General features: G+C 46.9%; 1 protein-coding gene across 8 annotated transcripts in view; it reads right to left on the bottom strand.

The window, feature by feature from the left end:
* Positions 1 to 12904, bottom strand: part of TUT7 (terminal uridylyl transferase 7) — a 575072-nt gene that overhangs the window by 66292 nt on the left and 495876 nt on the right. The gene's annotated exons all lie outside the window — the stretch shown is intronic.

Below are 12904 nucleotides of genomic sequence, written 5' to 3'. Positions count from 1 at the left end.
ATCAATGTCACCGACCTGGGCATCAATGCCATCGACCTGGGCATCGATGTCATCGATGGAATCGACCCAGGCATCGATGCCAACGACAAAATTGACCCTGGCATCGATGTCCTCGATGGAATCGACCCTGGCATGGATGCCATTGATGGAATTGACCTGGGCATCGATGCCATGCACCATGGCATTGATGGAAATGACCCTGGCATCGATGGAAGTGCCCTGGGTGATGATGGCATTGACCCAGGCATAGATGGCACCGATACAAAGGTGTGCGTCGATGGCATCCACCCATGCGACGATGGCACCAATGAAACCCAAGGAAAAATCAGTGCCATGGATGAAAATCATGGATGGCACTGATAGAAATGATGCAGGGACTGATGGCATCAGTGTACCACGGGGGGAGGGGTACCGATGGCATCGAAGAATCCAGGATGGTCTGAAAGGGGGTACCGATGATAGTGATGGGGGCATCGACTACTCGAGGGTACCAAGGAAATCTAAGGACCTGAAATTGACAGGGGCCCTGGCGGCAACGGAAACCGTGGAAGTCCCTGTCCCACTAGCGCTAATAACCAGGCAGAGTGTCACAGAGGGACACTCGCAGGCTATGTGTTGCTAAATGAAAACACAGGGAGAGGGAAGGCCGCAGTCGATTGGCAGGCCAGGGAGGTGACAGGAACCAACCGAAAAACAGGGCATAGTACTCACCGAGCGTCAAATCCAGGGATTGGCGTCCATAGCCCAGCTTCCAGAGGCCCTGCATTCCTTTGCAGTAGGGGAGGACCAGAAGGTTCATCTGCATACTGCTCCCAGCATCCCCCGGGAGAGGAGTCCAGAAGTCACCGCAAGTGATCCAGGGATTGGAGTCCATAGTCCAGCTTCCAGAGGCCTTGCATTCCTTTGCAGTAGAGGACCGGAAGGCTCATCTGCATACTGTCCCAGCATCCCCTGGGAGAGGAGTCCAGAAGTCACCACAAGTGATCCAGGGATTGGCGTCCATAGCCCAGCTTCCAGAGGCCCTGCATTCCTTTGCTGTAGAGGAGGACCGGAAGGCTCATCTGCATACTGCTCCCAGCATCCCCCGGGAGAGGAGTCCAGAAGTCACTGCAAGTGATCCAGGGATTGGCGTCCATAGCCCAGCTTCCAGAGGCCCTGCATTCCTTTGCAGTAGAGGAGGACCGGAAGGCTCATCTGCATACTGCTCCCAGCATCCCCGGGAGAGGAGTCCAGAAGTCACCGCAAGTGATCCAGGGATTGGCGTCCATAGCCCAGCTTCCAGAGGCCCTGCATTCCTTTGCAGTAGAGGAGGACCGGAAGCGCGCGCCATTAGGCGCGCGAATCTCAAACCCTTCCATTAACTGAGTGAAGATTAACGGTGGTTAAAGAGGATTGGTAAGTATAGCTTTCAGAAATTTTTGGGCTTATAAAAGTTTGGTGAAAGGTGAAATTAAGGGATATATTCTTTAGAGTTTGTGTGTGTCTGAGGTAATACGCAAGCCAGAGATAGTTAATTCCAGTGTCTGTCTTTCCCACCAACTCAACCCTTGATTTTTAGGCACGAGACACTTTCTCATCAAAAATCAATCAGGGTCTTATCTAAATCATACTATTGTACCAGCCCTTACTGAAAGTTTAATCCTCCCCTTGTAGGACACTAGCTGATTAATTAGTAAATTCACCTGTAAATTTAAACTACTCTCATTCCAACTCCCTTAGTATCTTAAACTTAACTAGGAACTCAATAAAACTAAGATGAAGGAGGCAGTCCAGCAACAAGAGGGAGGCTTTCCAGTCTTTTGCATTGAGTGTCACATGTATGATTTTTTACCCGCCGGTGAGAGATTGTATGTGTGTACTCGGTGCAAAGAGCTCCTGGCTCTCAGGGAATGAGTCCGATCTCTGGAGGCTAGAGTAGCAGACCTGGAGGAGCTGAGGGAGACAGAGAGGTACATTGACGAGACCTTCAGGGACATAGTAGCCAAGTCCCAAATCCAGTCTGGCAGCCCTAGTGCTGCCTTGGATCAGAAAGGTCTCCCAGTAGGAGAACATCACCCTGGTGTAGCAGGAAGTGATCCTGTAGCAAGGACCTGCTCTCCAGGTGATGTATGGTCCTCTCGCACCGAGGACAAGTCTCCCAGGGCTACTGCCCAGGAGGGAAGGGTTAGGCCAGCCATCATAGTTGGTGATTCAATTATTAGAAATGTAGATTTCAATTACCCCAATATTGACTGGGTAAATGTAACATCAGGACTTGCTAGAGATATAAAGTTCCTGGATGTAATAAATGATTATTTCATGGAGCAATTGGTTCAGGAACCAACAAGAGAGGGAGCTATTTTAGATTTAATTCTTAGTGGAACACAGGATTTGGTGAGAGAGGAAACGGTGGTGGGGCCACTTGGCAACAGTGATCATAACATGATCAAATTTAAACTAATAACTGGAAGGGGGTCAATAAGTAAATCTGCAGCTCTAACACTAAACTTTCAAAAGGGAAACTTTGATAAAATGAGGAAAATAGTCAGAAAAAAAAAAAGAAAGGTGCAGCTGCAAAGGTTAAAAGTGTTCAACAGGCTTGGACATTGTTTAAAAATACAATCCTAGAGGCACAGTCCATATGTATTCCACGCATTAAGAAAGGTGGAAGGAAGGCAAAACGATTACCGCCATGGTTAAAAGGTGAGGTGAAAGAGGCTATTTTAGCCAAAAAAAACATCCTTCAAAAATTGGAAGAAGGATCCATCTGAAGAAAATAGGATAAAACATAAGCATTGTCAAGTTAAGTGTAAAACATTGATAAAACAGGCGAAGAGAGAATTTGAAATGAAGTTGGCCATAGAGGCAAAAACTCATAATAAAAACTGTTTTAAATATATCCAAAGCAAGAAACCTGTGAGGGAGTCGGTTGGACCATTAGATGACCGAGGGGTTAAAGGGGCTCTTAAGGAAGATACGGCCATTGCAGAAAGGCTAAATGAATTCTTTGCTTCCGTGTTTACTAATGAGGATGTTGGGGAGATACCAGTTCCGGAGATGGTTTTCAGGGGTGATGAATCAGACGAACTGAACGAAATCACTGTGAACCTGGAAGATGTAGTAGGCCAGATTGACAAACTAAAGAGTAGCAAGTCACCTGGACCGGATGGTATGCATCCTAGGGTACTAAAGGAACTAAAAAATGAAATTTCTGACCTATTAGTTAAAATTTGTAACCTATCATAAAAATCATCCATTGTACCTGAAGACTGGAGGGTCGCCAATGTAACCCCAATATTTAAAAAAGGCTCCAGGGGCGATCCGGGTAACTATAGACCAGTGAGCCTAACTTCAGTGCCGGGAAAAATAGTGGAAACTATCCTCAAGATCAAAATTGTAGAGCATATAGAAAGACATGATTTAATGGAACACAGTCAACACGGATTTACCCAAGGGAAGTCTTGCCTAACAAACCTGCTTCATTTTTTTGAAGGGGTTAATAAACATGTGGATAAAGGTGAACCGGTAGATGTAGTGTATTTGGATTTTCAGAAAGCGTTTGACAAAGTCCCTCATGAGAGGCTTCTACGAAAACTAAAAAGTCATGGGATAGGAGGCGATGTCCTTTCGTGGATTACAAACTGGTTAAAAGACAGGAATCAGAGAGTAGGACTAAATGGTCAATTTTCTCAGTGGAAAAGGGTAAACAGTGGAGTGCCTCAGGGATCTCTACTTGGACCGGTGCTTTTCAATATATATATAAATGATCTGGAAAGGAATACGACGAGTGACATTATCAAATTTGCGGATGATACAAAATTATTCAGAGTAGTTAAATCACAAGCAGACTGTGATGCATTACAGGAGGACCTTGCAAGACTGGAAGATTGGGCATCCAAATGGCAGATGAAATTTAATGTGGACAAGTGAAAGGTGTTGCATATAGGGAAAAATAACCCTTGCTGTAGTTACACGATGTTAGGTTCCATATTAGGAGCTACCACCCAAGAAAGAGATCTAGGTGTCATAGTGGATAATACATTGAAATCGTCAGCTCAGTGTGCTGCAGAAGTCAAAAAAGCAAATAGAATGTTAGGAAATATTAGGAAGGGAATGGTTAATAAAACGGAACATGTCATAATGCCTCTATATCGCTCCATGGTGAGACCACACCTTGAATACTGTGTACAATTCTGGTCGCTGTATCTCAAAAAAGATATAGTTGCAATGGAGAAGGTACAGAGAAGGTCGACCAAAATGATAAAGGGGATGGAACAGCTCCCCTATGAGGAAAGGATGAAGAGGTTAGGGCTTTTCAGCTTGGAAAAGAGACAGCTGAGGGGGGATATGATAGAGGTCTTTAAGATCATGAGAGGTCTTGAACGAGTAGATGTGACTCGGTTATTTACACTTTCGAATAATAGAAGGACTAGGGGGCATTCCATGAAGTTAGCAAGTAGCACATTTAAGACTAATCGGAGAAAATTCTTTTTCACTCAACGCACAATAAAGCTCTGGAATTTGTTGCCAGAGGATGTGGTTAGTGCAGTTAGTATAGCTGGGTTCAAAAAAGGTTTGGATAAGTTCTTGGAGGAGAAGTCCATTAACTGCTATTAATCAAGTTTACTTAGGGAATAGCCACTGCTATTAATTGCATTAGTAGCATGGGATCTTCTTGGTGTTTGGGTAATTGCCAGGTTCTTGTGGCTTGGTTTGGCCTCTGTTGGAAACAGGATGCTGGGCTTGATGGACCCTTGGTCTGACCCAGCATGGCAATTTCTTATGTTCTTAAATAAATGTACGCGAAGGGAGACCCATGCAGGGAAAAAGTGTTTGTGAAGTAAAATTTTAAGAGTTTCTGTGCGGAAAAAGTGTTAGAATTTCTCACAGAGCTCCTAACTGCTATGTTTACTGCAGAGCGGAAAAAAGAATACTGAGGGAGACACTTGTGGTCACAGGGATAACTGCAGGCTGAGCATGCTCAGTGCACTCAGTGTGCCAGTGTCAGTCAAAGCTTTATAGAAACTTTGTCAGAAAAGTTTTCCATACAGGGCTCCATCCTGTGATGTCACCGATATGTGAGGACTACCATCCCGCTTGTCCTGTGAGAATAGCTAAAACACATTGTGCAAATTTGTGTTTTATGAATATGTTTATTGTCAACCAAGTTGCCACCTTACAGATATCTTGCATTGATGATGAGTCAAAGTGAGCGAGGATAGAGGAGATGGCTATCAGATGATATGCTCGTATGGACTGCAGAGCATTGCTGTGCTTGCAGTCATAAGCATGCTGTCTATAGCTTGTGTGCTATTTTGAAAGGGTTTGCTTAGTTTTTTAGACTGGTCAAAGGAGATGAAGAGCTGATTCAAATTTCATAGAGATTTAGTTTTATCAAGGTAGAACAAGAATGCTCTTCGACAGTCAAGTGTATGCCAGGCCTGTTCCTTAGATAATTGATATGATTTTGGGAAGAAAGTTGGCAATGTAATAACATTGACATCCTCTATAACTGTCATAACCCCCTCACCCCGCAACCTGAGGGCTGCTCCCTCAAAACAACACGAAGCAGAGACGGAAAGATTAGATGCAAAGGCAGCAGCTTTATTATAGGACATACAATAATTTCTGGTTCATGAGCCACAGGTCTCATATGACACCAACCATGTCTGACCCATGCTGTCTGCCATGCTACCTAGCAAGACAGCCACCAAGCCCGATCTCCTGCCGTGCCCTTCCAAGCAAGGGGGTCTCCCCTGACCAGCAAACTCAGTCCACTGGCTCGTGCACCCACCACAGCTGCAACAATTCCTTAAACAGAATACAGAAGTAGTACAAATCTAACACCTTTCAAACTGTCTACTCCCCCCTTATTAACATCTCACTTGATAACCAATAGCGAAAACAGACTACTTTCAGTAGCTACTGTGCATAACAACTTTGCGTTTCTAACTTGTCTCTAAGGGAGGGTGGGTGGGAAACACAAGAGCAATGAAAAGGGGTCGGCCTGAGCAAGCCGGCCCCTTAAATACACCCCGTGACATCATCTATCTGCGTCTGTCGACCTCCTGCCGCACTTGAGTGTCGATCTCACGATGTGAGCCTGGCATGTGGGAGAGGGGGGAAGCGCAGAATCCAGCAATAGATGCGCCGGGCCTCGATCATTGTGAAGGGGAAGTGGTCTCGACCCGCAGCCTCGATGTTAGTGTTGGGCCATTGGGCCATTGGGCATTTAGTGCATGCCCTTGCAATAACATCGACATCCGCTATAACTATTGTAACCCCCCCACCCCCTGCAACCCGAGGGCCACTCCCTCAAAACTACATGAAGCAGAGATGGAAAGATTGGATGCAAAGGCCCCAGGTTTATTATAGGACATACAATAATTTCTGGTACATGAGCCACAGGTCTCATATGACACCAACGGTGTCTCACCCATGCTGTCCGCCATGTTACCTAGCAAGACAGCCACCAAGCCTGAACCCCCGCCATGCCCTTCCGAGCAAGGGGGCCTCCCCTGACCAGCAAACTAAGCCCCCCGGTTTGTGCACCCATCACCAGCATGAGGTAGTACCACTTGCCTCATGCCCCCCACCTAAAGCTGCAGCCCTTTACCTGAAGATATCCTCTAGGGCCTCCTGCATTGCGTTATTGAACAGATCATATCCTATATAGGAAAGATGAATTCTGTCATTCCTATAAAGGTCCTCGCAAGGCTCATCTGCCCACTCATGTAAAATCTGTCACCCACTCAGCTTTTGCACCCATACACTGACATGCCTATTGATTTTTTTATGCCCCCTCCGCCACAATTTACAGTCGTTCCATTTTGCTCAGTGTATATCCGACCACACTAAACAAGTACCCAGAAACTAGGCAGCAATCTCGCCCAAGTCACTTTTAATGCAACAAATCAAATGTATGCAGGTCCAAGTTCCTAGGTCAATGCCACTCAGATGAATGATTATGATATTAGACTTGGCCATGGAATTCTTACTGAGCTTCAATTAAAGCAATAGCTGATCCCAGGACATTCCTCTCTCCCCCATCCATAAAATGTGCATGTCATGTGTGGCCAATCCCAGATGTGACCCGTATGTGCGTGCTACGGCCCTTTTCCCTGCCCAATGAACAAAGAGTGTCCGACAAGCCAGACTGTCCTTTGTCTCTGGGGTGAATCTGCAAACAGAAATTATGTTATCATGCTCGATCTGGCCTAATGTAGGGGTTAACTGCCTCTGACCTCCATCTACCGATTCTTTGAATAATATCGATGCCCAGCCCCCTCCTGGGCTGCACTGGTGGCTACACCAATCCAAAAAGAATGTATACCGAACTCATTGGCATTGCACCCTGAGGCATGTACAGCCAACTCCAATACAGCTGAAAATTGGTATCTGGTGAGAGGTAGGTGATCTGTGTGTGTTATCAGATGTTTATCCCCGGTGGGCTGAACCGCCAAGAAGGTCATCAGGTTCTGCACAGGATAGGTAACCTGCGACAGCACCCGCCTCAAGCAAATTTTGGCACTCCGCCTGATCTGTCTTTCACCTTTGTAATACTATGCAGATGGACTGTTCCAACACCCTGATATTTTGAAGCAATATCCCTTGATAACCCGTGTCTTTTTGGATATGGCCACCAGCTTGCTAACTCAAAGTGCCGAAAAAAGCCAGTGAAAAAGTGCTACGAAATAATTTGACTTTGAAAACAGAATTACATATTCTCGGTAAGGCCTGCCACAATTGTATCAATAGCTTGTGAGTGATTGGGCGTCTATGATCGCAAACCGGCCCCATTTCTCTTGCTCACCCTGTCAGCATCTTCTTTACCACAAAAGTCTTACTTGGGTCTCCCCATCCCTGAGCCTTTGAGAAGAAAGCCAACCCTGCTAAATGAGTTAGACACCGAGCCCCTCGACTTCCCTCTGTCCTAAGCCCAGGATATATATTTGGCTATTAAACTCACTGGGATGGGCCTTTGGCCCAACCGTGACCACTTAGAAATATGAACATGACTTCATAAACCCTACAATACGCGCTCCACGTGGCCGGGGCTACCGATCTATGCAAGAGGTCCCTGGCGGTGTCATTCCAATCTTCCATAGGTGGTCTGGCACCGGCACTCCTTCCTTGTCTGTTCTGGGAACCTTTGTTTGAAAGAAATCCCATTTAACCCGTGATAAAGAGTCTGCAAGAACATTACGAAATTCAGGTATGTGACACGCCCGTATGACAGTGTTTAAATGCAAGCAGGTAAGAACTACTTCCCTAAGAAGCTCAGCTACTCTGAGGCATCTAAGCACACTATTTATTTATCACTTGGAAAATGGACATGTTGTCGCACCAAAATATTATGTGCATGTTGTGGAGCTTCTCACCCCATATGGCCAGGGTGACCAGAATGGGAAAGCGCTCCAAGAAGCTGATGTTCCGTGTCAAGCCCTCTTTGGTCCAAGCTAGGGGCCATGGCGCCATGGCCATGGCAAACCTTGGCAATAAACACCAAACACCCCCCCTCCCCCCGAGGCATCCGAATGTATGTCCATGTCGCGGTTAGAAATAGGTGGATCTGGCCATATGGATACTCCGTTGAACTTGCTCAAAAACGATATCCAGATGGCCAGATTGTCCCTCACTGTTTGTGTGATTCTGATGTCGTGATTCGGACGATTGATGCCAGCAATCGATGCCAGCAGTCGCCTCAAAAAGACCCTCCCCATCGGAACGACTTTGCAAGCAAAATTTAGGCTGCAGATGAGGGATTACACCTGTCCCAGTATTAGCTTATTAGCCAATGTGGCATGCCCCAGCAATGTCAGAAGCTTCTGAAGTTTGTCGCATGGCAGCCAGGATACCATCTCCGTTGAGTCTAACTTGATTCCGAGAAATTTGATTGTTGTGGTTGACCCTCTGCCTTCTCGTGCACCAGAGCTACTCCAAACTCATTCGCAAGTCCATGGAATGTGTTCAATAGGTGAGGAGTCGTGAGGACCCAAGAACAGGAAATCATCAAGATAATGTATTATGTTCTCTAGTTTTCCTTTCTGTGAGTTGGCTCAATGCAGGAAGGAGCTAAACAACTCAAAGTATGCGCATGACATGGAACACCCCATTGGCACGTATTTATCAAAGTAATATGCACCTCTGAAGTGGAAACCCAATAGGGGGAAGCTGTCAGGGTATACAGGAAGAAGCCGGAAAGTGGACTCAATATTGGTCTTTGCCATGTGGGTCCCAGGAGGGGAATGAAGAAAAAAGGATTTATATTCAGACAACAACCAACAAGGACTAAATTGCACAGACTGTGTAAACAAATAAGCGTGGGAGTAGCTTGCTTATTGCGGCGGTTACTACCCCTAACCAATTATGCTTGATACTTCACTTTGATGCAGCTCCAGCACTGCTATTTACATCAATGGTGGGGGTGGAAGGCAATTAGAACCAAAAAGTTACCAATAAAGGGCCCTGACCTCAGCAGTCAGAGTAACAGATAAGTATGAGAAAAATAAGTGTGAAAGCTTGCTAGGCAGACTGGATGGGCCATTTGGTCTTCTTCTGCCGTCATTTCTATGTTTCTTGTCCGCACCACCGAAGAATCGCTATGGCGCTGTCAAAGGAGGCATACTGTACCTTGCATGCCTCATCCGGCAGGTGATCATTAAATGAAGATCTGTGCAGATAGGACAGGTTCTGGATTAATCGGTATTTGCCAGGCTCCTTCTTCGGTAGGATTGCCAAAGGGTCAGGATCATCCTATCAAAAGGTGGAACTCGAAGGGACCTGCCATTTGACCCTTTTTGAGCTCTGAATCCAACTTCTGCTGCACTATGTCAGCATGTCTAGCAGCCAAGGGGGTGTTAGCAGTGCTTGAACCTTCTATGTCGCCTCGAAAGGGTATGATGAACCCTTCTTGAAAACTGACAGTCAATTTTCTTGCCACTTTCTTCTTCAGGTAGCAGTTGAGCCATTCTAGCATCGCACCTAAATTTATCGGGGATGAGGCCTTCCGGAACAAATTGCATTTGCTATGGTTTTCCATTACTCCCTGAGTTATTTCTCTTCTGACATCTGGAGGCTGGGTGGGAGGCAATGCAGATGGAGCAGGCATGTTTGAACTTACAGTCCTTGAAGCTGCAAGATGATGTGTTGAATCTCCAACATCTGCCATTGCTATGGGAGCCCGTGACCACCTGTCTGGCTTGAACTGCTGGTTGGCCAGTCTTCTCCAAGCATCGTGTGGTAACTCCCACATCCGCCGCTTTGCTCTTCATTTGTCTCAGCCACAGCCCAAAGTCCTGAGTGCCCCATGACATAAAATGATTCTCCTCCATTTTAGCTCTGAATCATACGTTGTAATTCAACCAGGCCCAGCATTCGTACTCCCTGCATGCTTCCAGTATAGTGTCTGCGTAGCTCAACATCGGGCCATAATGAGAAGGGTCGTCCTGTCCCACTACACTTATCATCTGTAAGAAAGCCCTTGTGCAATGGATGATATTTCTCGGTATCCTTTTGTCTGCATTGGGCACTTTGTCCCACTTCATGCTGGTTCTCTTGACGCTTCTTAATCTTCCTGCGCAGGTCCCTGGGGACACTTTCCCACAATTGCAATAGGGCCGTTATCACTGGTGGGCCTCTGGAGGATTCGGCCCCGCTTCCTTCCTGGGTCTTGGAGCCATCGTACGAAGATGACTCTGCATCTGAGAAATTGGAAGAACTGCCAGTGCTGGAGGCTGACTTGACCTTGCGTTTTCCTTTTCGCTTGCCCTCTTTCTGCGTTTCTACCTCTTTACTCGCAATCTGACATTCTCCAGACACCCCTGATGACTCACCCATATTTGCTCTGTCTGGTTTGGTTGTGTTTTCGTCAGCGCCGCACATTGGGTTGCTTTCTCGGGTCCTGGGTGTAGTGCAGCCCTCGTCATGTGATGTTGTATTGGGACCTACTGCTGGAGCTGTGAGTGGCATTGATGCCTGTACCGCTGCGCTCTGTGCATTTGATGGTACTGGGTCAACTTCAGGGGCTGTCGTGTACCTGTGCGGCCCGCCTGGAATAGCCAGCTCTGCTGTGACTTGGCTTGACCTCCCTACTGGGGGACACTGAAGGCCCCATACTTGGTCCACCTTGTAGTAATTATCGCAACCCCTGTAACCCGGATAAGTGATGGGTAACCATGGCAGTGCCTGCCCGGAAGTGCTTGTGATCACGCCACTGTGATGAACGCCACCCATCTTCACCCATGGGTAATTGGCCATCTGGGGCAGTGGTGGGTAAGGACTGGAGGCGGCCCAGCTTTGTGAAGGGTTCCAATAAGGGCCTTGAGTGGGGAAGCCCATGTGAGGCCCTGGCCACGCTGCACAACTCCCAATATGGAACGCTGAAATGTGCCTGCGCCTCCTTCAAATCCTCCAGAAGTCCTGTTGCTGCGTGCGCTATCTTTGCATGCGTACTGGACAGTATGACTGTCCCTGTTGAGCGGGGTCTAATTCATGTCCGTCCTGCATTTCCACATGCGACCCCCACCACCAGCGGTGTCTCATTCCCCCCCCTCTGCCAGCATTTTGGCAGCTTATCTTTGCTCCAGTCGGCTTACCGCCCTTGCTCGCCTGCGCGCCCCCGATCTCAGGGGTCAGGGCTGTGGATCAGCCATGCCGCTTGTCCTGGCTCCCTCTGCTCATGGACTGATTGTGTTGCCGACTCGATGTTGTCTGCAATTAATGAAAAAACAGGGCCTGGAGACTCCCTAGCACGGCACTTTACCTGTGTGGGTGCAGCCACGACGTTGCCACCTTACCGATGCGTGCTACCCGCTTGCCGGCTGGTGGCCCAGAACACAGGAAATGCAGGTCAGTGTAAGCAAGCTGGCCCCTTAAATATACCCCATGATGTCATCCGTCTGTGCCCGTCGTCCTCCTGCTGTGCTTGCAGGCCAATCTCGTGATGCGAGCCCATGCGCGGGAGAGGGAGGAAGAACAGAATCCAGTAACAGGTGCGCCTTGATGTTAGTGTCGGGCCACTGGGCATTTAGCGCATGCCCTTGCAATAACTTTGTTTAAATGGAAAGATGAGATGACATTTGGTAGAAACTTAGGGAGAATTCATAACTACCCGATTCTTAAAAATTTGAGTAGAAGGAGGTTAAGTCACCCCAGCCTGAAACTTGCTTATTTTTTTGCTGAAGTTATAGTCACTAAAGAGCAAGTTTTCCACAAAATGTACTTTCAGTCCGTTGATGCTCACGGTGGGCAGCATTAATTGAAGCAGTTAAGATCCCATTGGAGTGGTGGTGGTTTAATAGAAGACCATAAATTCTATAGGCCTTTTATAAACTTCACAACTCATTGATGGGATACTAGATGTCCAGCTTTCTAGTGATAGGCTGTAATCGCTATGAAATGGACTCGTACTGAATTTGTTTTTAATCCTATGTTTACCAGGAGCAACAAATATTGCAGTAGTATTATATTTGAAGGGATCGTCACCCTTTTTGTGACACCATTTAGTAAATCTCCCCCCACTTGTAGTGTAACCCCATCCCTGGGTCTGGACTACATTCTAGTGGGGCCATAAAAGTATTTATAAGTTTTTTGGGGCAAGAACCTGGGCTAGCTCTCCAACTTCCCTTCCTTCCCAGGTTTAGGGCTCTTTCGACTGGGGGATGAAAGGAGTCCTCTTGGTGCCCAGTGTGGGGTGACTAGCTCTGCCCCTCTGGAATCCCCTGGGTTAGGGAAATTTTGATACTCTGTGTGAGGTGCACTGTGTGCCAAAGAAATCAAAAACGCCACTGTGCTAGTGTCCAAATAAATCTTTACTGTTGCAAATAATTTACCCTGGGGGAATTCTGCACAAAAAATATGTAAAATTCTACACACAAAAAAGTAAAATTCTGCACACAGAAACTTTAAATTCTGCAAAATTCTG

Source organism: Rhinatrema bivittatum, chromosome 1 (assembly GCF_901001135.1).
Source record: "Rhinatrema bivittatum chromosome 1, aRhiBiv1.1, whole genome shotgun sequence".
In the NCBI taxonomy this organism is placed as follows: Eukaryota; Metazoa; Chordata; class Amphibia; order Gymnophiona; family Rhinatrematidae; genus Rhinatrema; species Rhinatrema bivittatum.
The sequence above is the reverse complement of the archived record's forward strand: the minus strand, read 5'-3'. Positions and strand labels throughout refer to the sequence as shown.